Here is an 18,121-nt window from a genome sequence, read left to right as displayed (position 1 = left end):
CGGTGCACACGCCCAATATACCAATCCGTGGGACCAGGAAACTCCCCCCCCCCCCCCCCCCCCGCAACGTGCCGAACCGCCACGTGACGGGAACCTTGAAGGACAGGGGGTGTACCCCTGACTGACAGAAACGAGGAGGAGAGGAAAGGTTACCAGTTCACCCCTTTACGACCCCACACCCATGATACGATGTAATGACAAAAAGAGAATATGACACAGTCATAGTCAGCTCTATGAAGCGTTTGACAGCTCCACACAGCGCATGAGCTAACCTGCTATCTGATTTTTACTAAGGAAAAAACACAGAATAGAGAGGGCTCTAAGAGCCCCGGTCCAACATACACATGTGCTTCTGTGGCCAGTCCAACCCAGTTGTAGGTCACATGACACACACAACCCATCATCACCTACAAAAAATGGCAAAAACACTCTACAGAGGAACGCCGTTTTTCATAATGAGAGAATACATAATTCTCGATTAGTATCGGCCACAGGCCTTGCTAAGCACACACGAGAGCGACCAAACAATCTTTTCTTCTAGGAAAATAAAGTTTCTCCAGCTGTTTTAGCACAACCTCAGCAATCAAGCTAAGGGTTACATCGCATCCCTACCACACAAAAGACACAATTTAGTGCACAACATGTCTGATAGGAGGATGAAAAAGTCCCCAGGGAACCGGGGGGAAACACAATCCTCCTATTTTACCCTTAATACGGCCAGTTAAAACAGGAAAACCTGTTAATATGTGAACACACTGTTCATTGTCATCACAGGCTGAGAAAAGAACATTCTTTTACTCACTTGTCACTAAGCATAGCTTCATAGGTTAGTTACCTTAGTTGTGAGTACACGGTACATAACAACACACATGATGTTTCTCACACAACAACCAGATCATTTTCACATCTGTAACAACCCGATTTGCACGGAGAAGCTAACTGCCAGTGACAAGACAGTTCACACATAACTCGCGTCGTATCCTAAATGCATTGCAGCAACACACGTTTTGGGAAAACATCGTCATTCACAAAACATTTAGAAAAGTAAAACCAGAAGACGTGTTATAAGGTCTGGCCAACCTTGTCCTACCCGGAACGTAGATCAGCGAAGTGCAGACTCAAGAAAGACCCCGTAGACAACACAGCCGATCCTGTGTTGCTCAAACTGGGCAGCGTCGTTGCTCCAACCAGTCGCTACAGTCCTCTTTGTTGACGCAATCCCCGTCCAGGCTCAGGGCAGGGTCGACGAACATCCCCTGTCAAGGATGACGTCGTAGTCAAGAGTGTAAAACATGTTAAAATCAAAGCACGTTCAACAGAGTAGCATTAAGCTAACGGCCGCTCCAACCGTTCGGGCGCTACTGCCCCTGCTCGCGAGACGCCGAGCTAACGGCGCACGCGACCAGAAGTGAGCTCGCGGCGGCGGCGCGAGGAGCTAAAGCTACCCCGCGCCAGGCCTAGGCCTATAGCAGCAAGCTAACGTTACCTAGTGATCACGACATGCTAGCGCCGCAGCTAACAGCTGACAGGCTAACAGTAGGCCCAACCTAAGTAGGCCATGCAGCGATCCCAGCAGGCTAACGCAGCAGCTAACAGCTGACTGGCTAACCGTAAGCTAAGCAGCTATCACCTGAACATGTATACAATGACATAACACTCACCCAGACAGGCCGCCGTTCTGAACCTCTCCTCACTTTTTAAGCGAAAAGAGAAACAAGATGTCAACACTGCTTTACAACGGTGATTTTACCAACACCCGACGGAATCAGCACAATACCAAACTGGCCTGTGTAGCTGACTTGAACATGGATCTGCCGCTATCGCACATCCATGCACATATCTCCTTGTGAAGGAATACTCTCATTTGGATATGAAAGAAGGGGCTTAACACGGGACAGAGAGAAATCCACTCGTCCAGAAAACACAGGGATCACCAGTGTTAATGGTCGCAGCCCACTAGTTAAACTAAAATGGCTTCAGACCAAGGTCTTCCGTCGTCTAGGAGACTGAACAAAGGACCCTAGCCTGGGCCCGGTTTCCATAAACATTGTCAATTAGTCCCCATAGCACTAACAGACAAGTGGAGCCTGCCAGCAAAACACTACTCACCCAACCTGGAACGCACCGCTTCTCACAACAGCGGCGCGCCACTACAGTCCCTGCACCGCCGGAGGGTTTCACTCCGTCCAGCCGCATCCAAGAAGACTGTAGCTGGGAGGTATGTAGCGGCGTGAACCCCCAATACGAAACCGGTGGAGTTTGTGGAATGATCACCATCTTCCAGACACTCCAGTACGAAGACAATATCGCCGTATTTTCTCGTTTTAAAATAGTGAGAGAGAAAATAAAGATATGATGTCAACGTATTCTCCTTATTCTTCCTTTCCTTAGAGCAATATTTTTCTCCACGTCAAGTGGGCATATGAGCAACACGTTGCTTGTGATGAAATTTGAGAAGGAGATGAGTGTGTGGCACCATCCCTGCTTATATACAGTAGGTAAGCGGATGGGGGTGTGGCCAGATGAATGCTGGCATTTAAAGGTACATTTGTGAAATTATTCAGTGTATATATGCTGAAGCGAGATATATGCAACTGGTGCTGAGCGAAGCCATAACGGAACAGAACCAGATAAGCAACGGGCAAAAACAGGGCTATTTTTGTTTTTGTTTTTGACAACTGCATACCTTTTTTGCAAAGCTTAAATTTAGACTTTATCCTTATAGCACATGCATGAGTCTGATCTCTTTTGAAAGGTACAATTTTAAAGTTGCTAACACAATAAAGGAAAATCACTTTGAGTGCTAATGAAATAGAGTAACAGAGGTTTGATGATTATCCAAAATGGCCGTCCACTTCCATTCATTCTGACGCTTGAGACTGACGCTGACGCTACACCGGTGATCAATCATTTTCGCCATCACCGGTGATTGGTCAGTTCAGGACCATTCAGAACCGGACGTGATCACTTGACGGAGTGGCCTGTCAAATGACGCTCGCCAGATATATCGTCTTATAACTCGAGACCCAAAGCACGCAATTGGTTGATTGTGGTGGCGATTGAAAGGCGGAAAATTCAACTTTCGAATGGTGTATTGGATGATCAGCGAAAAATGCAGCCCGGAGCCGGTAGATGAGTGCAAAGTGCCGAGAGTGCGTGAAGGCCCGCCGTCGGACCGTCCGATGCTTAACCTCTTAACCTCTTCCGCCTGTGTGGTCCAGTGCCGGACCGCAAATGACATCACGTCATAAATCAAGCTCTTCAGACTGTCTGACATAATTATAGTTTTTTTTCCCCAGAACATATTCAAGAATAAACATCATAACCATGTCACAACAGCAGTTATAATGTATATTTTCATCAATTTGTTTACCAATAGGCAGTGTTAATTTTGTTGACTAAAATGGTGACGAAAGATGTTCGTCAACGAAGGTGACGTCACGTTATTGAAGACCATTTGATTTGATTTGATTTGAAATCTTTATTTCGAACATGTAAATGAATACAAACAAAATAAATAACTAAACAAAATCAAAACATAACTCAAACAAAATAATAACTAAACAAAAGCTAAACATAACTCAATTTACATGTTCGAAAAGGAGTAGGAAGAAGTATACACTTATTTAATCCTACCCATTTTGCACTACTCAAATTAGTATACTAATTTAAAACATAAAAAAAAAATATATATATATATATATGCAAAACAAAAAAAACTAAAACTATATATGTAAAACATGATGTGACCATGTCACCATGATGTAAAACAAATGGGAGGCGGAGTGCACCGTGTGCAAAGCTTGACCTTATGTTTCAGTGTCTAATAAAGGTGCCGGCGATCTCCAAGCTCACATGGACACAGAAAAACAGACAGAAGCTGTGCGAGGTGAGAGTTGACCGAATTCTTTGTTAGGCATGATATGTCACCACACTCAACCTATTCATTTGACAAGCCGTTCTGACGAGTGACCACGTCCGGTTGTGAGTGGTCCTGAACAGACCAATCACCACTGATGGCGAAAATGATTGACAACCATTGTAGCCAATGAGCATCTGCTCCGAAAGCGATCCCAGACGGGCGCTGACAGTCGGGGAAGGTGACACAAGAAGAGGAAGAAGCCCATCGTTTTGACGACAGCCTCTGAATGAATAAGAGCGGATGGCCATTTTGGATAATCATGCCGAATTTTTACTGGTACACACATTGCAAAAACCTTTGTAAAATATTCATTTTCCGTGGGATTTTTATAAATCCATACAGAGGAGGCATACTTTAAATCTTTTAAAATTAGAAGCCATCTTTGAGCAAACTCAAAATCATTTAAGTATCTCAAGGCTTGGGGCAGAGTATCCTCTTTTGGAAATCAAAATATGGTCACCCTAATATTATAAAGCATAGGAAGGCTGATAGGAAACATATGAATGGTAATGAGAAGATAGGAAGGATGTTAGAAACAGGTTCCAAGCACAAGGGGGCAGGGCTTATTTCAATGGACAATGATGGGAATTTATTCATGCATAAATGTGGCATTTCCATGCTGTAAACAGGGGCCAGAGAGCTGATTCCCTGAGGCTCTGAGCAGTGAACCTGTGTAGTGTCACCCTCTTGTGTTAAAAAAAAAAGGTGTAACCTTATACTGAATAGTGTAACGAGTTTCATCCACCTCTGCCATTTATTTGGCACCCACACAGACACACACAACACACCGTTCCGCCTGGAAGAGATAATGAAATGTGTCGTGACTCGTGACATGCAATAATGCTCCACTGGTGTGAGTGTTGGATAGCATCATGCGTATGTATCTGATTAATTGTGAAACAGTACAGCGATGTCTCCTGTGTGTGCGTGTGCCCAATTATCTGATACAACAGAGATAATATACAGTCATTACAGTCATCATCCGTGTTGTAAACTCCTCCATCCTCACCTTATCATCCCCAACTACTCCACACACCGGCGCATTCCATATTTATCTTGGAACATGCATACCAATCTAGAGCATCCCATGCTTAATACTAGGGCTGTCCCCGACTAAGGATTTGGATGGTCGACTAGGATTGGCCAAAATTTGCCGACTTAAAAAATAAATAAATAAAAAAGTATAATATTTTTAAACTTTTTTTTTTATTTTTATTTTTTACTTTTGTATCATTCCATTTGGGCTGTGGGGGTGCTTAATGTCTGAAGGAGTCGACTGAAGGCTTCTTGTCCTCTGCAAAAGCATGCAATTGGTCCACTGATGGATACATCTTGATATTTGTCTAGTCTAGTGTGTTCATTAGATGGGTGAAATCCTCTTTCAGTGCCTCTGTGCCTGTTTTCGTAGGCAGTTAGCCTCTGGTATGCGTGCCATTAGCGTTAGCCACGCTTCTAGGCCTCTTTTCTTTTGGAAAGAATGATACTGCCTACGATGATATTATATTCGACTAAGAGGTTGGCCAGTCGACTACGGCTCCTTTCGACCGATTAGTCGACTAATCGATTAATAGGGGTCAGCCCTACTTAATACTATGAATATAGTGTGTCTAATGGGAAATTAAAAGCTCACAGTCTGTGATTTGTGATATTGGCCTAATTTGCTATTGCTAATGTTTTTTCGGTTCATTTCGGGACGTGAAATGAACCGACATGTTATTCATCGTAGGAAGGTAATTTCTCAACTAGACAATACGTTTTTTTCTCAGCTGTAGGACCAACATGTGTACATCTTTTACACAATGGAACATTGTTGTCCCAAGGAGGAGAAGCTCACTCAGACAGATGTCACACAGAACCAAATCTTCTCCCCCTTTTCCCCCTCATTCTCGAACGGACTTACGAGAAAATTGCCAACAAATTTCTTTGTAACTCGATTTATGAACTTTTTTGGTATTCTGGAATGGCTTCTTTTCATAAATTCATTCATAGCTACGAACAGGATTTACGAACTCCAAAAGATGTAGCGTTTAGGACTCTCCACCATACTATCGCCGTGCAGACGGGATACATTATTATTATTCTTTAAAAAAAAATTGTTCTCACTTTTTCTGTATTTATTTATTTTTGCTCCCATCCGAATTTAGTCGTTATGCCAATTCCATTCCTGGTCGTTGCACGCATTGCCCCACTGTCGGCCTAGGGAGGGTGTAGAACTACCACATGCCTCCTCCGATACATGTGGAGTCAGCCAGCCGCTTCTTTTCACCTGACAGCGAGGACTCTCACTGGGGGAATGTAACGTGTGCGGAGGTTCACGCTATTTCCCCCCGCTCCCCTCCCTGCTGAACAGGCGCCCGACCGACCAGTAGGAACCGCAGTTTACAACGACCAGGACACATACCCTGCCGGCTTCCCACCCGCTAACACTGCCAATTGTGTTAGTAGGGACGACTGACCAAGCCGGAGGTACCGCTGACAGCTGGATTCGATCCCAGAGTCTCTGCGGTGGTAGGCGAGTGCATTCTCCACTGCACTACCCAGCCGCACCTACAGACGGGATACATTTTTAAGCCGATTGCTGTTCTGTTATATGCCACCAGGACGTGCAAAGTCTTGACATATTTAATAGCTGTCTGTAGAATCACTGGCAATCACCAATGATTTCTTCCAAATGAAGCCGTTAAAAACACAGACAATACAAACATATATAGTCGTATTTATTATTATAATTATAAGAGAATATGCACAAGTGTGTGTGTGTGTCTGCCCGAGGGTCGCAGCTGCATCTTAACACTTTCAGCGGCAGCCGTTTTATCCATCCTTGTAGTCAATGGGCCACGCTTTAAAAGATAGGGATTTTCACTGTGCGTCACGATGTTTGCAGGGCTATTTCTATATTCTATATTATAGCTATGGAGACAATACTATGGCTCATTTGACAGTCACTATCTATCGTCCAACATGTAAAAAATTATAAATTTTTTCATGTATACGTTCGCGTGTTATCCCATGGTGAATATTGTATAGTTTCAGAGTGATCCTGGCAAATTCCTGGAAGCTGAGTTATGGAGCGCTGTGTGAATTTAGCTAAAGTCGTTCACATTTCTCGCCTGGACACGCTACTGTTTCCAAGTCAAAGCTATATAATAGGTATTATGTTTCATCATGAATGCATCAAAGGGGGGGGGGTGTAGTTTTTTGATGCTCTGATCGCCAGCAACGGCATTCATTTTGAATACTACATACGTTGATCGGCTGGATCGATGTGAAATCATTGTAGGATCAAGGTGGAATTGACGTCAGATAGTCCTTACCTTTGATCGGGGTTATTCCAAAAAGAATATTCTAATTGTCTGATCGCGATTTCCAGTATTGATGTCCATCGGGTCCCTGACATGAAGTGGCACAAGATATGCCTCAAGTGTGCTGAACGTGTTTCAAAGTGCTCGGATGAAGCAATTCACTTGGCTTGGTCTAAATTATCCGCCCAGACGACATTAGATGTGACACACAGTCTGGAACAGGGTTTCAAAGGCTAGGCGATACTGCCACCTAGCAGGATCTGGCCGGTATTGCACTCTCTGGGTCTCAGTATGGCTTAGAGGTAACATAGAGGTCCGTGAGACTGTATAGAATAAAAAATTGAATAAAAGAAAAAACAATGAAAACTATCGCAAACCCGACTATACTCAGGTTTTGGCGCTCAGCGGTTGGCGTCGCGAGATAACCTGACTATAGTCGTGGTTGGCCATGAATGAGTTAATAAACTATCGATTTATATGGAATTAGTTAAACTTTGTGTTGTCATTATTATTATTCAATTGTAAAGTGTATCTAATAATAAAAGTACTGTGACAAAATCAAATTCAAAAGACAAATTCACACATTGTCATTATTATTATAAATGATTTCAGAATGAATGAATAAATGAATGTCAGCTGTGCACATTGCAGTATGTCGGCGCCACGGTTATTATACAATGATATATATGTATTATCTGTACAATACACATGACGCACATGGTTAAGAACACGTGTCCGACTTCGTAAATTCGATCTCCAACTACAAGCCATTACAACGAATATAAATTTGGCATCTAACCTAATAATCTATGAACAAACAATATTCGAAACTCGTGAACAGTAAGATGTTTCTCCACTGGCTCTTACGATGTGCGCACTAAGCAATGTAAGAAATAAATAAAACCAACAATAAATAATAACAATACAAGACGGTATATGGATGTCTATTCCACTTCCAAGGATCTTCTTCCAGTGAGAAACAAAAGACTGTAATCTCATCTGCCTGACCGAGACCTGTTTGACGGAAGAAATTCCAGACCACGCCATCGCATTACCTGCTTTTTCCGCGTTTTGAGCGGACAGATCTAGGGAACTCTCTGGAAAAAGGTGGGGGGCGTATGCTTTATGGTCAATAATGCTAAGTGTGATCGTGGGAGCGCACTAAAATCATTCTGTTCCCCAGACCTGGAATATCTTTGCTGTCCTTCTGGACACAGAGGGAGTTCACAGCCATTACCATGGTAGCTGTGTAAATACGGCCTAGCGCCAACACAGACAAAGAACTGTAGGAGACAATCAGCAACACAGAAAACATGCACCCAGAGGCTGCTTTCATTGTGGCCACACATCTCTGCATAAAGTATTACCAAAATACTTCCAACACGTACACAAGGAATTAATACACTTGATCATTGTCAAACTACACTCTTCCGCCCACCGCAAATCAGATTAGTCCGCCATCCTGTTACTACCCGCTTACAGGCGGAAACTGAAACAAACACGGCCCACCGTGAAGGAAGTCCTTTGCTGGTCTGATGAATCAGATGCCGTGTTACAGGACTGTTTCCACCACGCAGACTGGGAGATGTACCATGATTCGTCAGACAACATCAACGAATACACGGAAGGAGTCATTGGATTTATCCCAAATTGCATAGGAGACGTTGTCTCCACAAAAACAATCCGGGTATTTCCCAACCAGAAACCATGGATTAGGATGAACAGTTCTGTGCAAACAGTCCTGAAGGCAAGATGCGCTGCCTTTGGCTTCTGGAAGCAAAGAAGGAGAAGAAAACACAATTCAATCTTTGCAGTGTGATCACAGCATCCGAACAAGGAGAAACGACAAGCATCAGGAGGTATTGGTGGATAATGTTTATTGAGACTGGAATATCTACATGGCTGTGAGGCAATTGCCTTGACAAAGTGGTGTGTTTCTATTACACAGTACCTATTCTGAACATCTCAAACCTTGACCCTGACAAATACCCCCTATATTATAATAAACAAAAAAAAACTATATAAAAAACGAATAAAAAGAAAACTAAACTGAAACCAGCCAAACCCACTCTGGAAACTAAGTTAAACTAAACTGAACTGAAAACAACCATTAAAAACCTGAAAATGAAAATAAAAACCAATTAAAAATACAAAACTATAATAACCCTGGTGTCTGTATGCTTGCGCTTTCGTTGTGTGTGTGTGTGTGTGTGTGTGTGTGTGTGTGTGTGTGTGTGTGTGTGTGTGTGTGTGTGTGTGTGTGTGTGTGTGTGTGTGTGTGTGTGTGTGTGTGTGTGTGTGTGTGTGTGTGTGTGTGTGTGTGTGTGTGTGTGTGAGTGCGTGCGTGCGTGCGTGGGTGGGTGGGTGCGTGTGTGTGTGTGTGTGTGTGTGTGTGTGTGTGTGTGTGTGTGTGTGTGTGTGCGTGTGACATTGAAATGCTGAAATGAGGAGTCAGAGACACAATACAGATCCCATTCTTGCCAGAATGGCTTCGCCACCCTGGAGTTCTTTTTGCAGATTTCTCTGTGCAGCCAAAGCCCACAGGGTTGCTAAACACAGCACTGTCTGTCTGCTGAGACCTCAGGAAATGACAGCCTTTATCTTTCAGTCTGACTGTCTGTCTGTGTTGTCTGTCTTGTCTGTCTACCACAGGGTGCATTATGTCTTCTCATTGTCCACTCGGATGTTCAAGATTCAAGATTCAAGAGGTTTAATCGTCACATACTGTACATACAGAAGACATAGTGAAATGAAGGTGTACAAAAGGCCCAAGGACTGGGCAGACATAAGGACTGTGGGGTGCTGTGCTGCTGTTCTGCTGTTCTGCAGCGGGACGCCTCTCAGTCAGACATAAAGGCTGTGGGGGGCTGCTCTGCTGTTCTGCAGCAGGATGCCTCAGACATGTCTAGACATGTCTGTCGATAGCCAGCATCCATATATACTAGTGGGCTTAGAGATTCCTTCAGTTCATGTGTGCGTCCCTGATCACAAAACCACACACACACACACACACACACTCTCACAAATAGAAGTAGAAATCGCCTGTGCATCATCTGTCTGACCATTGATAATAAAACTCATCAAAGAACGTTCCTGCCTCCCGTGTCCTGACTAGACACCCCGTGTTGTTGACTACCTTTCCTAACCACAAGAGCTTCGCTACAAATGGTCCTTCGAACCGGATAGAGTCAACGATATGGCAACCAGTCAAGGAGGGATGAGCCTCCCCGCTTCACCATCCGTGCGCCCCAGACGCACCGTGCAGCGCCCGAGATGGCTAGACGATTACCTAGTGGACAGTACACGCCAGCGTGACACAGAGCAGCTGCGCAGGCATGAAGAGGATAAAGCACAGCCCAGTCCCGCTAGAGGCACATCCCCATGCCACCAATGCAGAATGTGCACGAAACAATAATGCACCAAGTTCTGGAGACTGCGCGGCAACAGAGTGAGACGGCTCAGAAGCAAACCGAGCTTTTGGAGCTTGTTCTGCAGCACCATTCCTCCCGATCCTCAGCTCAGTCATCAAGGAGGTCATCACGGCATCAGACTCCAGTTCGCCAACTCCACCCAGAAAGAGTAGGTGAAACGCAGGTCTCCCCTGCCCGTGCACCTCACTACTCCCCAGCCGAGGATCACCCAAGTATAGCTGCAGTGGAGCTTGTTCTGCAGCACCATTCCTCCCGACCCTCAGCTCAGTCATCAAGGAGGTCATCACGGCAACAGACTCCAGTCCGCCAACTCCACCCAGAAAGAGTAGGCAAACCGCAGTTCTCCCCTGCCCGTGCACCTCACTATTCCCCAGACGAGGATCACCTAAGTATGGCTGCAGAACTAACCGCCCAGCTAGAAGATTTGAGTATCCACGAGCCAGAGTGGACACTTCCCCCACCTCTCAGCCGAGCCACTCACCCCCTCCAACGTGCAATCGAAGTACCCCACGGCCTTCAGGCTTGCAAGCAGGAGAACCAACATAACCAAGACTCCTCTCGTCAGCCCAGCCAGCCCAATAGGCCAACCCAGAACCTGCCGCAATCAGAGGGCCTGGCAAGAAGCGGACCCTCATACTGGCCACCGACCTCCTACCCGAACCCACGAAGCACATCCAATGTGGCTCCGCCTAGCCGCAAGTACGAGGAAAGGAATGAGCCTCAGCAGAGTTACCCGCCACCAACCTGGGCGACACCTCAGGTCATGCAGCAACCCATGCATCAGCACCTGCCTCAGTCTGCACACCAGTCAGCACACCAACCTCCGTATGTGCCCTACCTCGCCTACCAAGGGAACCCAGTCATAGCGACACCATATCCCTCCACAGTATACCAGCATGCACCCCCCAATATAGAAGGTCCAACATTCCCGGACTTCAACAAGGAGGATAGAGCCCAATACGTGGAACTACGCCTTTCCCTCAGTACACTCCTCAATCCTTCTCATTCCGAGCACTACAAGTATGCCATTCTGCTGAAGCATATAAAGGTGCCGCGTGCCCACCGCCTGGTGCTGGCTTACGCAGAGTCAAGTATGCCCTACTCGGAAGCTCTGAGGGCACTGGACGAGCGATACGGACGCCCATACCAGTTTGCTCTGAAGGAGATAGAGGACATGGAACGCTTACCACCCATTCGAGACGATAGAGCCCTCGACGAATTTGCCATCAGAGTGCAGTCGCTGGTCGGGATGCTGAGGTCCCTTCAAGGCGAAGGTCACGAGGAACTCCATTGTGGCTCAAACGTGAAGCGCCTCCTCAACAGGCTTCCCAAACACCAACAAGAGAGGTTCCGTCGTCAACAGTACAGGGAGAACCCAGACAAGACGAAGCTGTCCCTCACCGACTTCGCAGAGTGCCTGAGGGTAGAAGTCAGATGCCTGGACATTGAGCCCTCCCTTCATGCTCACAGTGAGAATGACAGGAGAGACCCCAAGTATCAGCCCAAGATAAAGGTCACTACGGTGATGCATGGTACAGACAACCCCCAAGATCCTCCACCCGAAAGGCCCTCCAAGGTATATCAACCTGTCCAGACCCAAGGGAAGGGAAGGATATACTGCCCCTACTGCGAGTCAGAACACTACCTCAGCCAATGCGAACGCTTCGCTAAGCTGACCAGAGGGGAGATAGTGGACTGGATCAAAGCCAAGAGAAGGTGTTGGAGATGCGGTCGTCCTCACCTAGCCTCTGCCTGCGACCTGAAGAAGCCGTGTCGACTCTGTAAGTCCAAACACCTCTCCGTCCTGCATGAGGTTAACCAGAGAAGTGGGAACGAGCCCACCATCACCTCAACAGCAGAGACTCACTACCTGGATCAACCAAACGGATACAACCGAGTGCTCCTAAAGATCGTCAGAGTCAACCTGCACTACATGGACAGAGTCTTCAACACCTACGCAGTGCTGGATGATGGCTCAGAGAGAACCATCCTGCTCGCTTCAGCAGCACGCCACCTGGGAATACAGGGCCAAGCGGAAGACTTGACACTTCGCACTATCCGCCAAGACGTCAAGACCCTGTCAGGCTCACGTGTCTCCTTCGCCATCGCCCCAGTATCCGAACCAAGGAAAAGGTTCCCTATTCAAGGTGCCTTCACCGGGGAACAGCTAGGTCTGTCTCAGTACAGCTACCCAGTCACCCAGCTCCAGGAGAAGTATCGCCATCTGCGAGGCTTGGTGATTCCACCAATCGACGGAGCTCAGCCAACCCTCCTGATTGGATCTGATCACGCCAACCTGATCGTACCGATCGAGCCGGTGCATCTGGGGCCCCATGGTGGCCCTGCGGCAGTCAAGACTAACCTCGGCTGGACACTCCAAGGCCCAGCAAAGTACATGCAGCAACAGCTTCAGACCACACAGTGCTTCTTCACTGCTGCTTCCTCCCCGGCTGCCGAGCTATTCAGCCAGGTCGAACGGCTGTGGCAGCTGGATACACTGCCTTTCAAGAGCGAGAGGTTAGTGAACAGATCCAAACAGGACAAGTACTCAGCGGAGCTGTTGGAGGCCGAGACCACCCGTGTAGAGGTCAACGGAGTGCAGCGGTATGCCACCCCCCTCCTGCGAGTCCAAACCATGCCCAAGCTGCAAGTTTCAAAGGAAGTTGTAATGAAGAACCTGCGGAACACAGAGAAGAGGCTAACTCAAGACCCACAGCGTGCATCTACCTACCAAGAGGAGATCAATAAGCTAGAGATAGCTGGGTACATCACCAAGATTAACCCCAGCCAGGCCGACGCATCTGAAGAGTCATGGTTCCTGCCCCATCACATGGTCAGGCACAACGGCAAAGACCGGATTGTCTTCAACTGCAGTTTCCAGTACGGCGGGCAGAACCTGAACAACTACCTCCTTCCAGGCCCAACACTGGGACCCTCACTCCTTGGTGTCCTCCTGCGATTCAGAGAGCATCGAGTCGCCATAAGTGGGGACATCAAGGGAATGTTCCATCAGGTTCGCCTGTTGGACAGAGACAAGCCCCTACTGAGGTTTCTCTGGAGGAACCTAAAGACAGACGAACCTCCATCAGTGTACCAGTGGGAGGTCCTGCCCTTCGGGACAACATGCAGCCCCTGCTGTGCAACCTTTGCCCTCCAGAAACACGTCATCGAGTCTAGCCAAGAGGACGTTCGCCACAGTGTAGAACAGTGTTTCTATGTGGATAACTGTCTGCAGAGTCTGCCCACCAAAGAAGAGGCAAGCAGCCTCGTGAACAAGCTGAGAGCCCTCCTAGCCACAGGCGGCTTCGAGATCCGCCAGTGGGCCAGCAACCAGCCAGAGGTGATCGGCAACCTGCCCAAAGAGGCCAAGGCAGATAGCAGTGAGAGATGGGTCTCCCAGACCCACGGGGAAGCTCGAGAAATGACACTAGGACTCAGTTGGCACTTCATGGAGGACACGCTCCACTACAGACATCGCCCGGTCTCCCCAAGCCAGACGACTATGAGAAATATCTACAAGATACTAGCAAGCCAGTATGACCCCCTAGGTCGCATCGTGCCCTTCACCACAAGAGCCAAAGTCTTGGTCCAGAAACTATGGGCCAAAGACCGCGACTGGGATGACCCACACTTACCGGCCGATATCCTGCAAGCCTGGACCACATGGGAAGAAGAGCTCCCACAGCTCCCAACAGTCAGCCTCTCCCGGTGCTACTTCCCACCAGACGTCGACGTAAGTGCGCTCACCCTCGAGCTCCACGTCTTCTGTGATGCTTCCGAGTCCGCCTATGGGTCAGTCGCCTACCTGCGTGGCGAAGACCTCCAAGGCCAGGTCCACGTATCCTTCATGCTAGCTCGCTCTAGAGTAGCACCGAAAAAACAACAGTCAATACCCCGCCTCGAGCTTTGTGCCGCTCTGACAGGAGCCCAACTTGCCCAACTGATCCAGAGAGAGCTCACTCTTAAGTTGAAAGAGGCGGTGCTGTGGTCCGACTCCACCACAGTGCTTACCTGGATACAGTCCGAGTCAGGCCGATACAAGGTGTTCGTCGGGACCCGCGTATCTGAGATACAAGAACTGACCGACCACCGGTCATGGAGGTACGTGGACACAAAGAATAACCCAGCAGACACTATCACCAGAGGAATGACAGTGTCTGACCTAGCCAAGCCAAATCAGTTTAGTCATGGTCCCGCCTTCCTCCAACAACCACGCACAGGTTGGCCACTCAGACCCTCGGTCACAGAAGTTCTGGATGAGACGGAGACAAGGAAGCCTGTGTTCTGTGGCCTCACTTCAACCCTTTCGGCTCCAAAGACCCCAACCACAGAAGACCATTCCACCTTCGAAGACCTCCTTGAGGCCACAAGTAGATCACTGCACGGGGCGGCGTCTCCGTCAAGTGCCCCCAGTGCGGACGACTATGCCGAGGCAGAACTCAGAATCCTTCAGAGAGCACAAGGTGATAGCTTCTCAGAAGAAATCAAGTGCCTACAAACCGGGAAAGTGATTCCACCAAACAGTAGGCTCCTGGCACTTGCCCCAGAGTACGACGTACCTAAAGGCCTTATCCGCGTAGGCGGTAGGTTGCGCCGTTCCACCAGCCTGGAGGAAGACACTGTGCACCCGATCCTGCTAGAACCCAAGCATCCTGTCACTAAGCTCATCATACGACAGTACGACAACAAGCTACTCCATCCTGGAGCCGAGAGGGTCTTTGCTGAACTCCGGCGCAAGTTCTGGATCCTCAGAGGGCGTGAAGCAGTGCGCCGCCATCAGCGATTCTGCCCGGAGTGCCAAAAGTGGAGGGCAAAGCCGTCTATTCCCAAGATGGCAGATCTGCCCCCATGCCGTCTCCGCCTCATGAAGCCTCCATTCTACTCAACAGGAGTGGATTGCTTCGGCCCGTTTCAGGTCAAGCGAGGTCGGGGTACTGAGAAAAGATGGGGAATAGTTTTCAAGTGTATGACCACTAGGTGTGTCCACCTAGACGTGCTACACAACATGGATACCGACTCATTCCTTATGTCGCTCAGAAGGTTTGTGGCACGACGAGGAAACCCCTTCGAACTCCTCTCCGACCGTGGGACCAACTTCCGTGGAGGAGAATCGGAGCTCAGAGCAAGTTTCCAGAACATGGGTAAAGAGCTGCAGACCCAACTGGCAAAGCGCCAGATCCGCTTCCAGTTCAACCCCCCAAATGCACCCCACTTTGGCGGGGCCTGGGAGCGGGAAGTCAAGTCCATCAAGGCTGCACTCTACGTTACTCTTGGAGCACAGACAGTGACCGAAGAAGTCCTGCGGACAGTACTGACTGAGGTAGAAGGAATCCTCAACTCCAAGCCGCTGGGATATGTGTCGACAGATGTAGCCGACGTGGACGCGGTGACCCCCAACTACCTCCTCATGGGGCGGCCCGACTCCTCACTCCCTCCAGTGGTGTACCCTGAATCCGAAATCCTCAGCCGGAGAAGATGGCGACACAGTCAGGTGTTAGCCGACCAGTTCTGGACCCACTTCCTGCATAACTACTTACCCTCCTTGCAGTCCAGGCAGAAATGGGTGAAGGACACAGAGAACCTCACTGTCGGCACGGTGGTGATGGTGATTGACCAGAGGCTACCTAGAGCACTGTGGCCTGTAGGACGGGTCACGAAGACCATCAGGAGTGCCGACGGGAAGGTGCGGTCTGCAGAGGTGCAGGTGGACGATAGGACCTACACCAGACCAGTGGCCAAGCTTATCGAGTTACCAGCCATCCCAGAGGACGCCCCGACAACGACTCCGGAAGACAGTTGAGCCTTTCCATGAACTAATCCACACCGTGGATTAGGGGGCGGCTGTACAAAAGGCCCAAGGACTGGGCAGACATAAGGACTGTGGGGTGCTGTGCTGCTGTTCTGCTGTTCTGCAGCGGGACGCCTCTCAGTCAGACATAAAGGCTGTGGGGGGCTGCTCTGCTGTTCTGCAGCAGGATGCCTCAGACATGTTTCAAGTTCAAGTTCAAGTTTCTTTAATAGTTGTCATACAGAAGTACAGAATACTTTTGTACAAAATGCTTCTTACTGTTGCGCTCCAGAGACTGTGCATGACAAGATAAGTATGAAATAAAGACATAGTAAAAATTAGAAGTAAAAAAAGAGGTCACAGTGTTCAGTTTAGACATATGTACAATGTTCGTAGACGTAGTTACCATACAATATACAATACTGTGCAGTGTACTAATATACAATACTATATAGTGCAAGGCATAAATGGACGAGGTGCAGTTTAGGTACAATTCACAGTAGGTGTACGAGTTGTAGTGCAAATCCTTTATCAATAAATATAAAGTGTAAGTGTGTTTGTGTGATCTAAAGTGTGGAGAGTGGGTGCTGCAGTGTGTTGTTTGTTTGAGTGAGTGTGTGGGTGTGTGTGCTGTGTGCATTTGATGGTTGTTGCATAGTGATTATTGTTCGTTTAGCGATTATTGTTCGTTTAGCAGCCTGATGGCCTGGGGATAGAAGCTCCTTCTGAGTCTTTCTGTGCTCGCCATAAGACTCCGGTATCGCTTGCCTGACGGCAGCAGTTCAAAGAGGCAGTTGTTCGGGTGGCTCGAGTCCTTAATAATTCTCTTAGCCTTCCCCTTGCACCGCTTGTTGTAAATGTTCTGGAGGGTGGGAAGCCCCCCTCTAATTGTGCGTTCGGCTGAACGTGTCACTCTTTGTAGTCTGCTACGGTCTTGTGCAGTGCTATTCCCAAACCAGGAGGTGATGTTGCCGGTCAGGATGCTCTCTATTGTACATGAGTAGAAGTTCCTAAGGATCTTCTGACTGACTTGGAACTTCCTTAGGCGCCTGAGGAAGTAGAGGCGTTGTCGTGCCTTCTTCACAACACTGTCAATGTGTGTGGTCCATGTCAAGTCCTCGGATATGTGGGCTCCGAGGTACTTGAAACTGTTCACTCTCTCAACTGGTGCCCCGTCGATGCTGAGGGGGCTGTAGTCCTTGACCCCCGACCTCCTGAAGTCCACAATCATCTCTTTTGTTTTGCTGACGTTCAGGGAGAGGCAGTTCTCCTGACACCACTGTGACAGGTTCTCTACCTCTTCCAGGTAGGCCCTTTCGTCGTTGGCAGAGATCAGGCCCACCACTACTGTGTCATCAGCAAATTTGATGATGGTGTTGTTGTTCCGCTGTGCTACGCAGTCATGTGTGTACAGGGAGTAGAGGAGGGGGCTCAGAACACAGCCCTGGGGGGCCCCTATGGTGAGCGTGATGGATGAGGAGGTGCAGTTGCCGGCTCTTACCACCTGGGGTCTGCCCGTCAGGAAGTCCAGGACCCACTGGCACAGGTCATAGTTCAAGCCCAGGTCCCTGAGCTTGGCTATGAGTTTGGAGGGGACTATGGTATTGAATGCTGAGCTGTAGTCGATGAACAGCATTCTCACATAGTTCCCCTGCCTCTTGTCCAGATGTGATGCTGC

This window comes from Notolepis coatsorum (assembly GCF_963971535.1).
Source record: "Notolepis coatsorum genome assembly, chromosome: 18".
Classification (NCBI taxonomy): Eukaryota; Metazoa; Chordata; class Actinopteri; order Aulopiformes; family Paralepididae; genus Notolepis; species Notolepis coatsorum.
The sequence above is the reverse complement of the archived record's forward strand: the minus strand, read 5'-3'. Positions refer to the sequence as shown.